Below are 15,587 nucleotides of genomic sequence, written 5' to 3' on the forward strand. Positions count from 1 at the left end.
TTTATGCCCAGCTGTTCAATATGGAAGCTGCATTGCAGCCTCAATTTTACAAGAGCTGTGCGAAATGGAAATGAAAATCCAGCCTTCTGATTGCCCTCAGTTGCAGCTATGAGGAGATCTAAGAGGAAGAGACAGGTTTTGTTCTTGCAGAAAGCGTTCAGCTCATGCTCATGTTTTATTTCATCTGGCAACATGTACACAGCTCCAGGGTTGGATTAGTGACGGCTTTTCCTCCAAGGATCTAGGCTCTACTGTAGAAGATTTCGCAAGCAGTGTAGTCATTGTAACTGTGAGAAAAGAGGGTGCCAGTGGCCATTCCCTGGGATCCGTACAAATAGGCTGTAACTGGGCTTATGTGTGCTGGCATAATTAGTTATTTTAGTCTTGTTACTGTGAATTTACAGTACCTCACATTTCCCATTTTAGTGGGAAATATCCTTTCAGTGTGGCGAGAAGTACAGAGAATGCAGGTTGATGAAGTACACTGAGGATAGCCATGCAGTGTTTGATGGATGGGGAGATATTAATGTTGCCAAGACTTTCCAATGTTTATCTGTTTTCCACAAAGACCACCTCTGTCTTGCCTGGGCTAAGTTTTACTCAGGTGTTACTGTAAGTCAGGCTGCCTGTGGATTCAGAAAGGAATTAAATGTTGATTGATGTTTGTGCTAAGCTCTAAGAAAGCATCCTGGTAGGAGAAGAACAAGTTGGGGTTTTTTGTCAGTCTCTGGGAGGGGGCTGGAAGTAAGTTATGGAAATTACAAAGGCTTTTAGAAAGTTTTCCTTGTAATTTTTCCTGCACTGAGAGTCTGTAATGTCACAGGTATAATGTGGAGTGTTCCTAGTAGTCCAGAAGATTGACTATGAATTTCGTCTTGGCAGTAGCAACACTTTTCCCACGCTGTACACAATTAAGAGAAATAGAGGGGTTTGCTGATGAGTGGCTCCTCCTCTGATGTCATTTCTACCAACTGTCCTTGCCTTCCCATTCCTCCTTCTGTTGCATGATTTGACTATTAAAAAATTCACCCTGCACTCGGTGTACTCACATTCCTTGGATTTTGTTTTTTCTCTCCCATCTTTACTCTTCAAAGATTGTATGTATGGCCTGGGATTTAGTTGGTGCTTGGGTTTTGGCCCTTTTTTTCTCCCCCCAAGATGATGCTAGTGAGGATGGGATTTTTCTTTCACACCTGGGTACTCTGAATTGTTGCCAGGCACCTAACAATATTTTAAGGAGAAAAACTTAATGTTTATCTAAAAAGTTGTTAATTTTTATATCCTTCTGTCTTAGGAAAAATTTCATTGAAGAACTGTAACAGATGTATTGCAGAACATTTCTATTTTTTCTGCAGTTGCAATTCATTTGTGGTTTGTTTTTTTTTTAAAGCTTTTTGTATTTGAATCAGACCATAATTTGGAGGTAGAAATACAGGTCCTACAACTGGCAATAGAATAACGTACATAACTCTACAGAAGTTTAAATGAGACTTCTTCTAAAATGCATTATTTTGTTCCTACTATTTCACTTACAGCAAAACTATACTGGTCAGACATAATGTCCCCTGGATTGCTGGTGCTTGAGTGGATCTTATTCTTTCCACAATAGAGAGTAAATTGTAAACCATGTTCTACAAGGAATCTGATTGAAAATGTTAAAACTTTTCCAACATGTTTCTTATGTTTATGAACCTAAGTAGTAAAGTAGTAGAGTTTAATAGAACAGTAAGTAGGTTACTTACCCACCGCTAAAGAAGACTTGTTGTTTTCTCTTGCTAGATGTTTTAATTAATTGTAGAAAATAGAAGTGAACCATGCTTTTTTTGTTGAAGTTGTTTTAAACCAATTGTGAGAATGTATGACTCATGTTTCAAAACAGAATTTAGAGAGTAATTTAATTTCCAGATATATTTTTTCTCTCCTACCCCCAAATGTGAATTATGTAGCTTTTAAAGTTAAACTGCTTAGCAGAAATAAATAAAACTTCTCAAATTAATATTTCTGAGTAGACTATATGCAATCTGAAAATATAAAGGTTGGTTGGTTGAGTAACTAGTGATGTAAATGACTGTTTTGCTTTTGAGGAATTTGTGCTTCCTCTGTAGAGTGACCTCTTATCCTGTTAAAAATTGGTCTACTAAATGTCCAGAAAGTGATTTCCTACTTTCACTTTGTAGGCTGTGACATAACCAAGAAGTGCGTAATTCCTGGATGTGTCAGCAAAGATATAGATGTAGAATGGAATCATAGAATCATTTAGATTGAAAAAGACCTCTAAGATTATCAAGTACAACCATTAACCCAGCACTGCCAAGTCCACCACTAAATCATGTCCTCAAGTGCCACATTTACATGTCTTTTAAATACCTCCAGGGTTAGTTCCCTGCGCAGTCTGTTCCAATGCTTGACAAACCTTTTGGTTAAGAAATTTTTCCAGTATTCCATCTAAACCTCCCCTGGCCCAACTTGGTACCATTTCCTCTTGTCCTCTTGCTTGTTACTTGGGAGAAGAGACCAGCCCCCACCTCACTACAACCTCCTTTCAGGTAGTTGTAGAGAATGACAACAATGTGGTCTCCTTTGAGTCTTCCCCAGACTAAACATCCCCAGCTCCCTCAGCTGCTCCTCCTAAAGCTTGTGCTCTAGACCCTTGACCTTCTCTGGTCACGCTCCAGCACCTCACCATCTTGTGTGTGTGTATATGTACATTGCCAAGTTTGTGGTGTTTAACATTCTGAAGCTGAAGGCGGTGGTGACCACTGTGTGGTTTGGTGGGAAAGTGTTGGCCAGCAGGAGCTGCTGAGGAGATGGTGGAACAGGGGGGCAGGAGGCTTGGTGAGTCCACACACGTCCCCAGAGTTAGGGCAGAGGGTGGCATGAAGGCATTATGACCTCAGGCTGGTGGCTGTGCTCTGAAAATAGGGGATTTCGTGGAGCTGGAGTTTCTGGTCATGCAAATGCTTTAATGTAAGGGTCCTTCAGAGACCACAGGCTTAGAGCAGCTTTTCTGGCAGAGCATGATTTAAATAGCTGCTACTGAAGGCCTGACTCCTGTTTCAGCCAAAGTGCATTAGGCTGCTCTGACATCAGTTTATATGCTGTGTAAATGACAACACAGGCCCCTGATCCCCATGTAGCAATAGGCTCAGACCAAAGTCAGACAGTTTGGCTTGGCTTTTCATTCCTTGGTAGAAATGCTCTTTACATTAATTTTTATAGCAAACTTTTAAAACCGAAGTTCAGTATGCTTCATGTGGGCACTAAAATGAAGCCACAATATATTTTCTAGAGTCAAGGCTTTAACTGATATAATTAGGCAGATGTTTCCCTCGTTGTTTTTTTTTTCCTTCCCATGTGCTATGCCATGCAGATTAAATTCTACCTTGTGTTTTAAAGGCCACTATGGTTCGGTGATGCTCTGCGAAAATTGAAGTGCTTTGAACCAAGAAGTGTTATCTAACCAGAAAGACATCATTTTGTAGAATGCTCTATGTAGTGGTAGTAATTTACATACTAAATTGGGGACTTCATCACTGGAATGTTTCCTACAAAATTGATTTATCCTCATGGTAGATTCTGCAGCTTAATGGGAGAATAGTATTGGCCAAAATTGAGCTATTGCTATGTAATCAAGTCATGTCATGAATGATGTACAAATAAGTGTGTAGTTCAGCACTTATTTTGGTTTTGTGGTGGTTTTATTAAAAAAAAACAAAACAAAACAACCAAAACAAAACAATGAAAAAAACCCTTGCTTTTGAATGGCTATCAAATAGCACTCCTTCTTTGTAGCCCTGAACCCTGGAGCAGCCTGAGCCTAGGCTGACCAACACAAGATAAAGCAATTTACATTTACTGCTAATGATGTAAATCCATCCTTGTGAGTTTCAGAAGATAAGTAAGAAATGAAAAATGACTATATTTCAGAACAGTACTTACGCGTTATTTTCTTCACGTTTGGCCCGTTCTGTCAATCTGACCTGTATATGTACAGAAAGAGAGATGACAGTTTGCAGGCTGAAAGTGTGTATAGTATCAGTAGAGATTTTGTTTTAATTGCACTTGAGTTTTTGAATGTCTGAATCTTTGAAGTCTTTGTTTCAGCACTGTATTTAACATCAAAATTGAGCCAACATTGTTTTTTAAAAAAAACCCAACAAAACATATTCCAGTTCTGAAAATTTGAAGGCCTTTAATTGTGTTTTTCAGGAGTTGGGGCTTTGCAGTTTGTCAGCTTTTAGATTTCAGAAGAGAGTGATATGTCTTTGGCTTAACCCAAAAGCAGAATTGTTCTGAACTCTAAAGTGAGAGTTGTCATAGTAGGAATTAATGGGAAACTCTAGGCCTGATAGAAGTTAATGATAAATTCTCCCTGATGTGCAGGAGAGGCAGCGTTTCTAGACCACTGGAGCTGTTGCAGGTGTCAGTAACATGTGCTGTGGTCATGGTCTGTATATATGCTCCAGTCAGAGTTGATGCAGCTGACTGTGACAAAAACTTTCTCTTTTTTTGATCCCCTCAGTGGAGATTAAAGGGAAAAGTGAGTTCTTAATTGCAGAATTGCATGTTATTTTCATGAATGTTTCAAAGATGTTGATCAAAGTTCAAAGGTGGAGCTTATAAAACTCAACCATCTATCAGTAGAAATACTTTCTAAAAAGTTCTGATATTAATCATATTTATGTTACTTACCTGTCTTCTATTATTTGTTGAGATTATTACATGTATAAAGACTAAATTTTTCATGATTGTGACTATTCTAAAGTGATGTTAATTAAACTTGAATTTTATGTGTTCTTTTTAAAACACAACAATACTGTATTAAAATCTTTTTATTTCTACCTCATCAAAATTAAGATGCCTATTTAGAAACCTTGCAAATCTCTAGTCTGTACTGTTTACAATAGGAAAATGGGAAGATGTGCTGCATATATTGCAAAAGAAATTTCCTTCCTTAACTCAGTAATTTGTAATATGTTTCTCAAAAAGGTAAATTTCTCTTAAAAATTAAAAAAAAAATTGCAATAGGGGAAGAATAGTAGAAGAGCAAAATGCAGTATTAAAAGAGAAAATATGTCTAAATACCTTTCTTCTCTGCTTTTTTCATTTTGCTCTGCTGATGAAACATTGGTCTGTGACTGTTGCTCTGTAGACAAGAGTTACACAGCTCACTGCCTATTCATTTCCTGTTTCATTTTGTAAGTTGTAAAGGCTTGCTTTTTTCTGTGGAAAAAGAGTACAGTCCTAGAGTCTTGAACTTCACAGGAACTTCATGTAAAATTATGATTCCTGTAAGAAACTGCTAAATGAACAAAAAGGTTGACAATGTTTACAGATTACATACATAATAAATATTATGGACTTGCAGGACTAAATCCAGAGGAGGGCCACAAAGATGATCCAAGAACTGGAGCATCTCTCCTATGAGGACAGGCTGAGGGAGTTGGGGCTGTTCAGCCTTGAAAAGAGGAGGCTCCAGGCAGACAGTAGAGCAGCCTTACAGTACCTACAGGAGGCTACAAGAGAGCTGGAGAGGGACTTTTTATAAGGGCATATACTGACAGGACACAGGATAATGGCTTTAAACTGAGGAAGGGTAGGTTTAGATCTTTAGATATTAGAAAGATACTCTTTACGGAAGGGGTGGTGAGGCACTGGAACAGGTTGTCCAGAGAAGTTGTGGATACCCCATCCTTGGAGGTGTTCAAGGTCAGGTTGGATGGGACTTTGAGCAACCTGGTCATGCTTTGAGCAACCCCCAATGGCAGGGAGGATTAGAACTAGGTCCTCTTTGAGGTCAGTCCCAATCCAAACCATTCTGGGATTTATATTAAAATGTATCAATAATCTTATAAATATTTGGTATATTAGTAATATTACTAATGATGGGTTAAGAATTGGCTGATTATTAACTTGCTGAATAAATTCCTGTGTTTTACATGTAGGATTTTGTGGTCAGTGTGTGTTGTTCTGTTCTACTGACTCAGCCACTGGCTGGGACAAAACATTCCAGCTTCACCTGAATATACATCCTTTTATTTTTTGAGACTCTAACATAGCATTTTCTTTCACTTTCTTAGGCTTTGAAATTAGATTGTTTCACTAAAACCCATGACCTTCATTCCACAGTGTCTGAACTCCCGTTCTAGCACGTTTAGTTTGCTTGCCTTATTAAGAGCTTCCACTATCAGTTTGGAGTGAATTGGGACTTCTAGAGATGAACAGGGAGATTTGATGTGCTGATCAGCCTGGCTGCAACTTTCATCATAATTTATATTTTTGTGTCAAGGTTACTGTAAATCACACTTGTGTTTTTATTTACCTATAAATAGGGGGTTTCTATCTTAATAGGCTTCTCTAGAGCAGCTGTCAATCCAGTTTAACCCCAACGCGTTCTGAAATGTTGAATATTGTTGAATGCAAGGGAGTAATGATTCTTGTACATCATTACCATGCATACTGTCTTTAATATTATTTATATAGACACTGTCAAACATAATGGATTGGTAGTTGGGCATTTTTTTATACATAGGTAAAAAGAAATTACCCACAGGCTTTAGTGAAAGCTTCTTGGATATAATGAAGCTGCAATATGATCTGTAGTGTCCCTATTTATAAGGTATATAAAATATCCTATGGTTACTAGAAGTGCTCTCAGAAAGGTTAGCAACTTACTCTGGAATGAAAAAGTAAGCTCAGAAAAATTATTCAGCCATGTTGTGCTGAGGTATAGAGAATAATCTATCAGGAAAAAAACAAAGATCAAACACACCTGATTTTTTTCTCCTTTCAATATCCTATGCTTAATTCTTGCATGACAGCTCTGTCTGGCAGGCTCACCTCCCATCAGTGCAATCTGTCATTCTGTTACTTCAGTTAAGTTTTCTTTCTTGTTTTGCATTTGCTAAGGAGTCATAATGGCATGTTCCCAAATCAGCAGTCAAGAAGAGCAATCCTCTCTATTTGTATTTGTTAAAAGAAAGGGGAAAGAAAGAGATGGTTTCTCTGCTTCCTCTCTGTCTTGAAGGCCTTCTCCAGAGCTGTTACAGAATTAGAGGATTTGCTTTGAAGACTGACTGTGAAGACTTAGTTACAAAACATGAAGGCTTGATTTTGGGACTTCTGGGAGTTATCATGGAAACCTTTTAAGTTCATCCATACACCTTGGTTGCTTGCAGATCCCCTTCACTTTCCATAATTCACTTCTGTCTGATAGCTGAAAAATGGAAAGCATTCATTGCATCAGTGAAGAAGTTGTACGTCTTTATAAAAGCACCTTTCTAACCTTTATTTTGCTCGAATTTCCAGTGAAGAGAACTCATACCCATCATGGGACACTGGAGACAGCTTATTGTACTAATGTACAAACTGCTTCCCTGTGTGACCCTGAACTTGGGCAAACTCACGTTTTTAACTGGGTTGCTGTGTTGCCCTTTGCTCAAGTCAACTCTCCAGCCTACTTCTGAGTGCAGAAAGCTGTACCAACAAGAATGATATAGTAGTTTAAGTCCCTGAGTCTTTAAATACTTGACTGGGGATAAACCAAGCAGCTGCAGTATTGAATACCCACTGTGTACCTACTAACCCATATGTTGCTATTTCACCTGATTTGCTACTTCCAGCTGATGTTCAGTTTCCACCCGAGAAAGGCTGCGCTTTGCCGAAGAGGCAATAGGTGAAATGCTGGAATGATGTGGTACCAGAAGGGCTGGTTTTGGTTCAGGAGCCCTCCACTGTAAAATGTGAAAAGGAAGGAAATGAGTAGATGATTCAAAATGCTTTCTGTGACCTGCTCATCCATTCAATTGCTGAAGGAGTGAGGAAGATTTAGTTCAAAAGGAGAAACAAAGGGGTTTTACTTCTGTTTTAACTGCTTATCTCCATATGCTCATGGCAGTACTGAGTTCCCAGGAGCTAGGCAGGTACAGAGCTGCTGAAGTAGGGGCTTTCATATTTCAGCTCTTTGCTCATGCCAAACCCAGCTGCACCAGGGGGTTACAGTGGTACAGAATTAAATCTGGATTCTGTCTTCTTACCACGTTATCAGATTACCCACACTTAGTGTTTACAGAGAGTGACATGTGCATGTTGGAGGAAGCCTCTAGCATTGCACCAGACCCGATTTTTTTTCAGTTAGTAGCTTTCCTAGTCTAATCAGCACCTTAAAAGTTATTTCCATACTGTTTCTCCTCCCTCATTCTTTTTATAACATTTCAGTTGGACAAATTGTACATGTTGAGTTGGAGATGGCGGCTCCTTTTCCTAGCTGGATGAGAGATGCTGGCGGCCCTCCACAGAGGTCTGCGCTGTTTGCTGCAGAGCTGGGCCAGGCAGGAGCCGACAGATTGCTATTGATGGAGTTAGCATGCAACCTCTCTAAAGCAGGATAAATAGGAATTGTTCACTCTGTTTTCCAGAGGACACTTTCAGCCCAAATGGATTTATTGTGTATTTGCAGTTCAGTAAATCTTTTTTTCCCCCCCTTTCCTATGTCTGTAGTTGCGACAGGGTTTATTGATGCATGTGCAGAAGATAATGAAAAGCTACATTTCAGCTCATCTTTATGGGCCTCAAAGTATTATGCTATCCTAAATGGAGTTGCTCAGATCACATTAAGAAAAATGCTTTTTGTGGGGAAAAAAACAAGATGTACTTCAGGTCCTAACCCAGTAAGAAATTCCTGCCCTAGAGGAAAGCCAGTAATTCTTATTTCTAACAAAAACATCTTGCATGATTTCCTTCTTGAAGGACCTGGGCCAGGCTGGTGGCCAAACACCCTGCCTCCCGGTGCTGTACCACCAGCCCATGCTGCATATGCAAGACCTGACTTGTGGAAAGGCTCCTTTCAGGAAGGAAATGTCAGTGATTTCGTGGGGTCCTAAATCTCTATTCCAGGAAAAAGCAAGGCCTAATTGGTGGTGAAACCAGCTAATGTTAGCCCTTGGCCATTTCTACTGTCTTGCTCCCTCCCGCAGTTGGATTACTCTGTGTTTGCACAGCTCCAGCACAGGGCTTGCCCTGGAATTGCTTGTGGGAAGTAGTTCACCTTTCATCCATAATTTCATCCAAGCAGTCTAGTACATATTAATAATTTGTGAGTTTCCTTTGGCTATAGAAATCAAGAGTATTTCTGATGAAGCTGGTGTCACTCAGGTGGTAAAAGATTGCTGGGACAGAAACTGAATGCAAAAGTGCCGTTCAGCACAGTGTGTGGAAGCGTAATTGCGCATTAAGGGGGTGAATTGTTAATGTGCATTTTATGCCGTATGTGCATGGCTGCAATTTAGACATACTCACCATTGGCACACCTATGTTGTCTGTGCATTTCAGGCAGTGAGTCAGGCAGAGGCTGGCATCATGCTCTGCTTACAGGGGAGGAAGTTGCAACATTCAGGTGGCCAGTGTTGCTGGACTTCCTATTTTCTTCCTTTGAGAGAGGTTCCCCTTTGAGATTTTTTTTCCTAACATATTTACTTGTTGAAAACTGTATTTATTTTCCTTTTTGCCCAATTTTTGGTTGTGTAACTCATTTAAAAATATTCATAGCTCATCTCTGCAGGCTCCCTTCCTTTCTTTCCTTCCCATTGTTTGTCTGTCTCTTTCTACACCAATTTTCACTGAGGTGTTTCTATGCAATTTCTGCTATTTGGCTGGTGCCTGTGAAGTCCCATCCCAATAGATGGCAGGAAATCCAATGTGCATCATGAACAGAGCTCTTGAAATGTTTGTGGCTATCCTGAGAGAAGAAAAATAAAAGAGAACCTGTCTGGCAATCTGCAGATACAAAACTCAAAGCAAATAACTGCTAGTCTGCAGTTGGGGCTTGTGGCTTATTTCCATGTCTTTGTGGAATTCAAGTAGAGAATTCTTTTCTTCCTGCTTATAACAATCATATATAGTATAGGCAGAATGCAGAAGCATTCACATATTACACGTGTAGTAATTTGAGTGCTAATTGTCATAGTGAGTTATATTTTCAGTGTATTTTTCCCAGTGCCTGCCTGAAGCTGAACATAAATCTTTTAGTCCTCTAAATTTGTAGTCATGTCAGTTTTATTCACTGCAATTTTGCTTCACTTTGCCTTACTTTAGGTTGCAGATCATGCCCAACAGTGGAAGAGTGGATTTTGAAATTTTTTTACGTGTCAGATTTCCCTGTATCCAATTTTATCAAAAAAGCTGTCATCAACTTCTTCTGAAACCAGAAAACCTTTTTCTTTCTAATTACATTTTTACCATATGTTCATCCAGATGGCATATGCCAAACATTCCTAGGGTGTTATAAAATGACCTGACTTTAGAGGATTTAACTGTTGAAGAAGCTTATAAAAAAAATAAAATTGACACCGGGGCAGAAAAGTAGTCCTAGAAAGAAAGAAAGAAAAAAAAAATCTGATAAATCTTTCCAGTTATATTTTGTGCCTGTGATACTGACTTCTCAGTATACACACCTGCATGAAAACAGTGGAAATGTAGGGAATGTTTTCTTGAAGTGTTAAAAGTTGACTCCTTTTTGAACTGCTGAAAATAAAATTTTTGTCTGTTGAATATGTCTAAAAAAATTCTGGAGCTATGAGCGACATTTTGGTTTCCTGCAAAATGGAGCAAAAAAGATTTTGTCAAGCCACCAGATTCTCTGTAGGAGCAGTAGTTTTACTTAGCAATGTAATAACTACTTGGGCATTTTTTTTCTTGAAATATCATTTTCAAGTAGAAGGCAGACAAAGTTGATGCATGATTTTGACACTTGTGTCCTAGTTCTTAATAATTCTTGAGGGATTTATTGGAGAAAATAAATTAACTTGGGGTATACTGAGATGTGCCAGGAAGGAAGGAAGGAAATTATTTTTCATATTTAGCTACTAGTTAAGATAAATAAATGAAGATGTTTTTCATTTTCTGCAGGGTTTGCATATTTAATCTCACCTATGACAGTTCCCTTTGAACTGTCATTGTTGTTTTGGTAGTCTTTCCAGATTATCAAACAGAAAAATGTAAAATAGCCTCATGTTATTATCAGTCTCCATAATACTATCTCAAGTGTCAAGCCATTTTACCTAGTGTTAATTCCTGAAGAAGAGAGATTGAATGAGAATCAAATTTGCTTTCTTGTGTTTGCAGCAATAGCTTTTGGAACTCCCAGGAAATTTTGAGTGCATGATCCAAGACTCTAAATAGAATATGAACCAAGATGTAGTTTTGGGGCAGGATGGGCAGAGGCTCATGGTCTCAGGGATTCAGATGGGCAGTTGTCAATGAAGGTTGAAAATCACAGCTGCAAAACAGAGCAGATCCTCCACCTCCTCCAAATTAATCAGGCAGGATTTTAACAGTGCTCAATATGAACTGGCTTTGCTATTTCTGAATTAAAGCTTTGATAAAAAAAGTCCTTATCTCCATCCTCCTTACCCACTTCCACTCATCAGCCCATGAGTGATTTGACATTTCCACATACTCTTCTCCATCATTGACCAGTATTACACCTGCTGTGTCTCAAGCAAACACAGAGTCTATTTTGTAGGTAAATCAATCTGTATAGCAGAGATATTGTAAGTGTTTAAAAGCTAAGGATTAAACCCCTCAAAATTGTGAATTGGTATTAACCCGTGAAGTAATCGAAACAAACTGTAATAGGGGAATACGAAATGAAACACCAAAAAGCAGCCTATCTCCACCCTGTCAAAATGGCAACAGCCATTTGATTACTGTAGTTTTAGAGTTTGTGGCTGTGCAGCTGTATTCAACTCAGCTTGAGGTATCACTTTTTCTGTTCTTTTTTTGGATGTCTTTGCAGAATGGAGTTAAAGTTGTTCCGGTGTCTTTGTTATGTATTTCCAAAATACTGCTCATCATAACCAGGGTTGCTGCGTTCATGACGTAGCTTTCAGTTTCTTAGAAGAGTTAGAGCCCTAAGCATTTATGCAAACTCCTGCCTGCTCAGCACAAGCTTTCTTAGCTGCCGTAGACAAAACTCTCAGAATTAGCCCACCAATCCCTCAGTGTCAGGCAATGACATGACAAAATCCAAAAGCTGAAAAAGCATTGTACTCAGATATTTTGCATGTAATCACTAGTATTCATTATTAAATCAAGCTCTTCATTGTAGTCTTTGTTTAGATATTCTTTGCATTATTCAACCTGTAATTTGAATGAGGAAAATGCTAAGAAGTTTTCCATGGAAAATATTACCAAGTTAATAATTCTGGAGCTAATAATGTGAAGATTCAAAGTACCAGCCTTAAACCACACCTCTGACTTAAGCCAAGCATGAATTTGGTTATGCACATGATACATTAGGCTCCTCTTAGTGTCCTGGGCAGCTGAATTGTGTTTGCAGGTGCTGGTTGTTGTGTTGCAGCTGATAGTGTTCCCCAAGATGTTTTTCTTTCCTTAATTTTCTTCCTCTTTGCTCACTATAGGCCCCTTTTGTGGGTAAGTGTGCACGTGAATTTTATGCCACCCTGCAATGTCTCCATTCTTCTTTTTATGTTGGTGCATGCATGCTCAGATGCCTTCTCTCTCATTTCCTCTGTTAACTTCTCTTTTGAGTAGAGCAGTTGCCACAGACAGCTTTTGAGAGTAAGTGCTTGGAATTACACTTTGTTATGATTTTCCATAGCTGGTAGTTTATCTCTCAGAAGAGTCTGGTGTATAAAATCTCTGTTCCAGAAATTCTCTAAGAATTACTTTTCCTATTACTGTCAGCTGTCTCCCACTGCTTACAATATGAGTGCATCAGGCCTTTTGTAAAGCAGGAACTCAGCTCAGCCATTGAAAATGCTAGGAAATAGGTATCTCTATTTGAAAAGGCAATCTGAGGGCATCTTGCGTTTGTGTATGTGGAAAGAACAGTTCATACTTAAAATCTCAGGGTTTTTCCTTTTCTTCCATTTTTCCTTCAGAAAAGTGAATCTTTAGGTATAGTGTAAGAACTGTGGCATCTAAACACATTTTTTTACTGTGTTTGAAGCAAACATGAAGTTTGCAGTGTTGCAGTTATTCTTACATTACACAGTATAAATGATGCTCTGTGCAGGTTTCCCTAAAGTGACTGTTTTGAGTTCAAGTTTATTACATTCCGGTTAGAACTCTAGCATAGTTATTCTGCAGATGTCAATACTTTCCATAGCTGAGATGGAGATCAAATACTTCCAATTAATGCAAAATTCAAATTAGTCTTGAACTGTGGTACTACAACTGGCATCTCAATAATGAACTAGCCACAGGAGGAAGCGGATTTGTCAATGTACCATCATACAAAGCTTTGAGTATTCGTCTAATCTCTTCTGGGATCATATTCATATATCTTGCTGCTCTCTTGAAATACACTTCCAATGTACTGAATGACACAAGAATATCTGATGCAGCAAGCTGTGGGAGCGTGAGCTGCAAAGTCTTTTTAGTTGATGTATTTCAAGGTGGATAACCTTAAAAATCAATAGTGTCTGCTACACCACTCAGAATCATGATGGACTGTTCCTCGCTGATCCTCTTGCTTAGGCTTTGAATAACTCATGCTGAGCTGCTGCAAATTCTCAGTACCAGCTGATGCAAGGGCTGGAGCAAGGCATCCATAGCAGGGCTGCTCTTTAGAGCAACTGTCTGTGTCTCCTCTTACAGTTTGTTATCTGGGGTGCAGCTGTTGGTGGACGTTTTGGGGGTTGGTTTGGGTTTCTTTCCATCGTGATTTAGTTTTTAAACCAGACTGCACAAGTACTTGAAGAGAGAGGATGTACAATGGCAGGAAATTAGTTTTCAAAGGCTCAAATGATATTTTTGAATTACTTGTAAATATGGCATTTTCTCTTTGGAGACAGAAGGCTCTTTCTGTTTGGGCTCGTAGTGCTCCAGTTACAAAAATGGAAACAACTGTTAGGCAGAAATGATTAAATAGAACATCTTAACTTTTTGGGAAGTTTAGTAAGGCTGTCATCTAAAAGAGGTGACAAATGCAGAGTTTTGTGTTCTCTACCAAAACAAAGCTCACAAGTTGAAATAGTGACACCTCAGAAATTGTCTCATTAGAAAGACAAAATGTCTGAATATCTGGCAGCACAAATCATAAATAGGAATTTTTTGGGGAGGAGGTGCCTGGGAGGTCTTGAAGATAGATTTCTTAAAGAGTCTGCATAAAATTCTCTGAGGTTTCTAACAGTTCATTTGAAATGAACAATAGAAAATTATGTAAAATAAACTGACAAAAACTGAAAGAACAGGAAGAGAATAAAATACCAGATGTGATGCACCAGCTAGTAAAAACCATACATTTTCTTTGCTGACTTCACTTTATGCAGATAGTAGTAGAGCACAGAGATATTCTCTTGCGTTCCTATTTTTGTAAGGAAGTAGCTTCTGCTGCCTCTGATCATATCCATAAAAAAGCAGCATGTTATTCCTAGGCAGACTGAATCTAGTGATGGGGACAGAGAGTTTCTTTGAAGAAAAGCCCTAGAAAAATCCAGTAACAGAAATAGACTCCCACTGAGAGTTTACTGAGATTTTGCTCTTCTGTGTATCAGTAATGAAGCAGACCATGAAGAGAATGGAAACTGATGTCATGCCCAAGGTGTATGTATTGGGGAAAGATCAGAGCAGTTTTTGTGTGTCATTGATGCTGAAAATAGATCTCTGAATGATGCTTTTCTCCTTTTGGACTCCTGTTTGGAGTTCTTCAGGGAATTGTATTTGTGGATGAAAAAGGGACAGGAGGTGAGAGCAACAATGCTGGTTTGCATGGTATGCCCCTTAACTCTCATATTATAATATGTTATATATATCAAAGATATGGGAAAATTACTTGACATTCTTATTGTTAATTAGTTATGAGGACGCCAACTTTCAAACTGATGATACTATGTACTGCTGTAGGGATATCTGCCTCTCTTATGTGCATTTTGGTGTGCTTAGGTTGGGCACCTGGTTGTTGCCTTTCTCGGAGCCTGTACCCTCTCTGCAGGCGGGGTTGGGACTTGGCTCCATTTGTCTACTGCATTTATCCACCAGGAGCTAGAGTTAGTTCAGCACTTGCAGACTTACAATCTGTTGAAGATAAAAAAGGAGTTAACTTTTGGCTAGGCAACTTCAAACAAATGCTATCTGAGCTCTGTCAATACTGCAATAACTTGATGCTATGAGCTGTTGTCTGTCTTCATGCTATGCTGACCAGGTATTGCTTGTTGCCTGCAGTGGTGACTATGTTTCCTGAATCACGAGTTCAGGTGATGGCCTTCGGAAGGGTATAACACTGGAGCAGTCTGTTTGTCTGTCTAATTGGCACTGGGAATTAATTGTTGTGATTCAGTGGGGAGCTCCAGGCATTGGGTGGAAAATGCAAAGTATGTTTTGGTTCTGACTACATACAGCATCAGCCACATTTTAGTGCTTATTAATGTTAATTTTAAATCTCTATGCTTTTAAACCATTACCTGTTTCATGGATATATGATATTGAATAGTTTTCATCCTTTCTATTTTCTGCTTGAAAAATCAAGATCTTTCCCTCCATCCATGAGAAGTTTTTCTTCTAGGTACAATAAATAAGCTTTGTCGTAATGCTGTAGATGAAAGTATTTTAGTAATTCCAGATAA

At 38.8% G+C, this 15,587-nt stretch overlaps 1 protein-coding gene across 6 annotated transcripts in view; it reads left to right on the forward strand.

The window, feature by feature from the left end:
• Positions 1-15,587, forward strand: part of FRMPD4 (FERM and PDZ domain containing 4) — a 300,974-nt gene that overhangs the window by 217,422 nt on the left and 67,965 nt on the right. The window lies entirely within an intron of this gene.

The sequence above is a fragment of the Neopelma chrysocephalum genome, unplaced genomic scaffold (genome assembly GCF_003984885.1).
Source record: "Neopelma chrysocephalum unplaced genomic scaffold, ASM398488v2 Primary Assembly neopelma1_25, whole genome shotgun sequence".
Classification (NCBI taxonomy): Eukaryota; Metazoa; Chordata; class Aves; order Passeriformes; family Pipridae; genus Neopelma; species Neopelma chrysocephalum.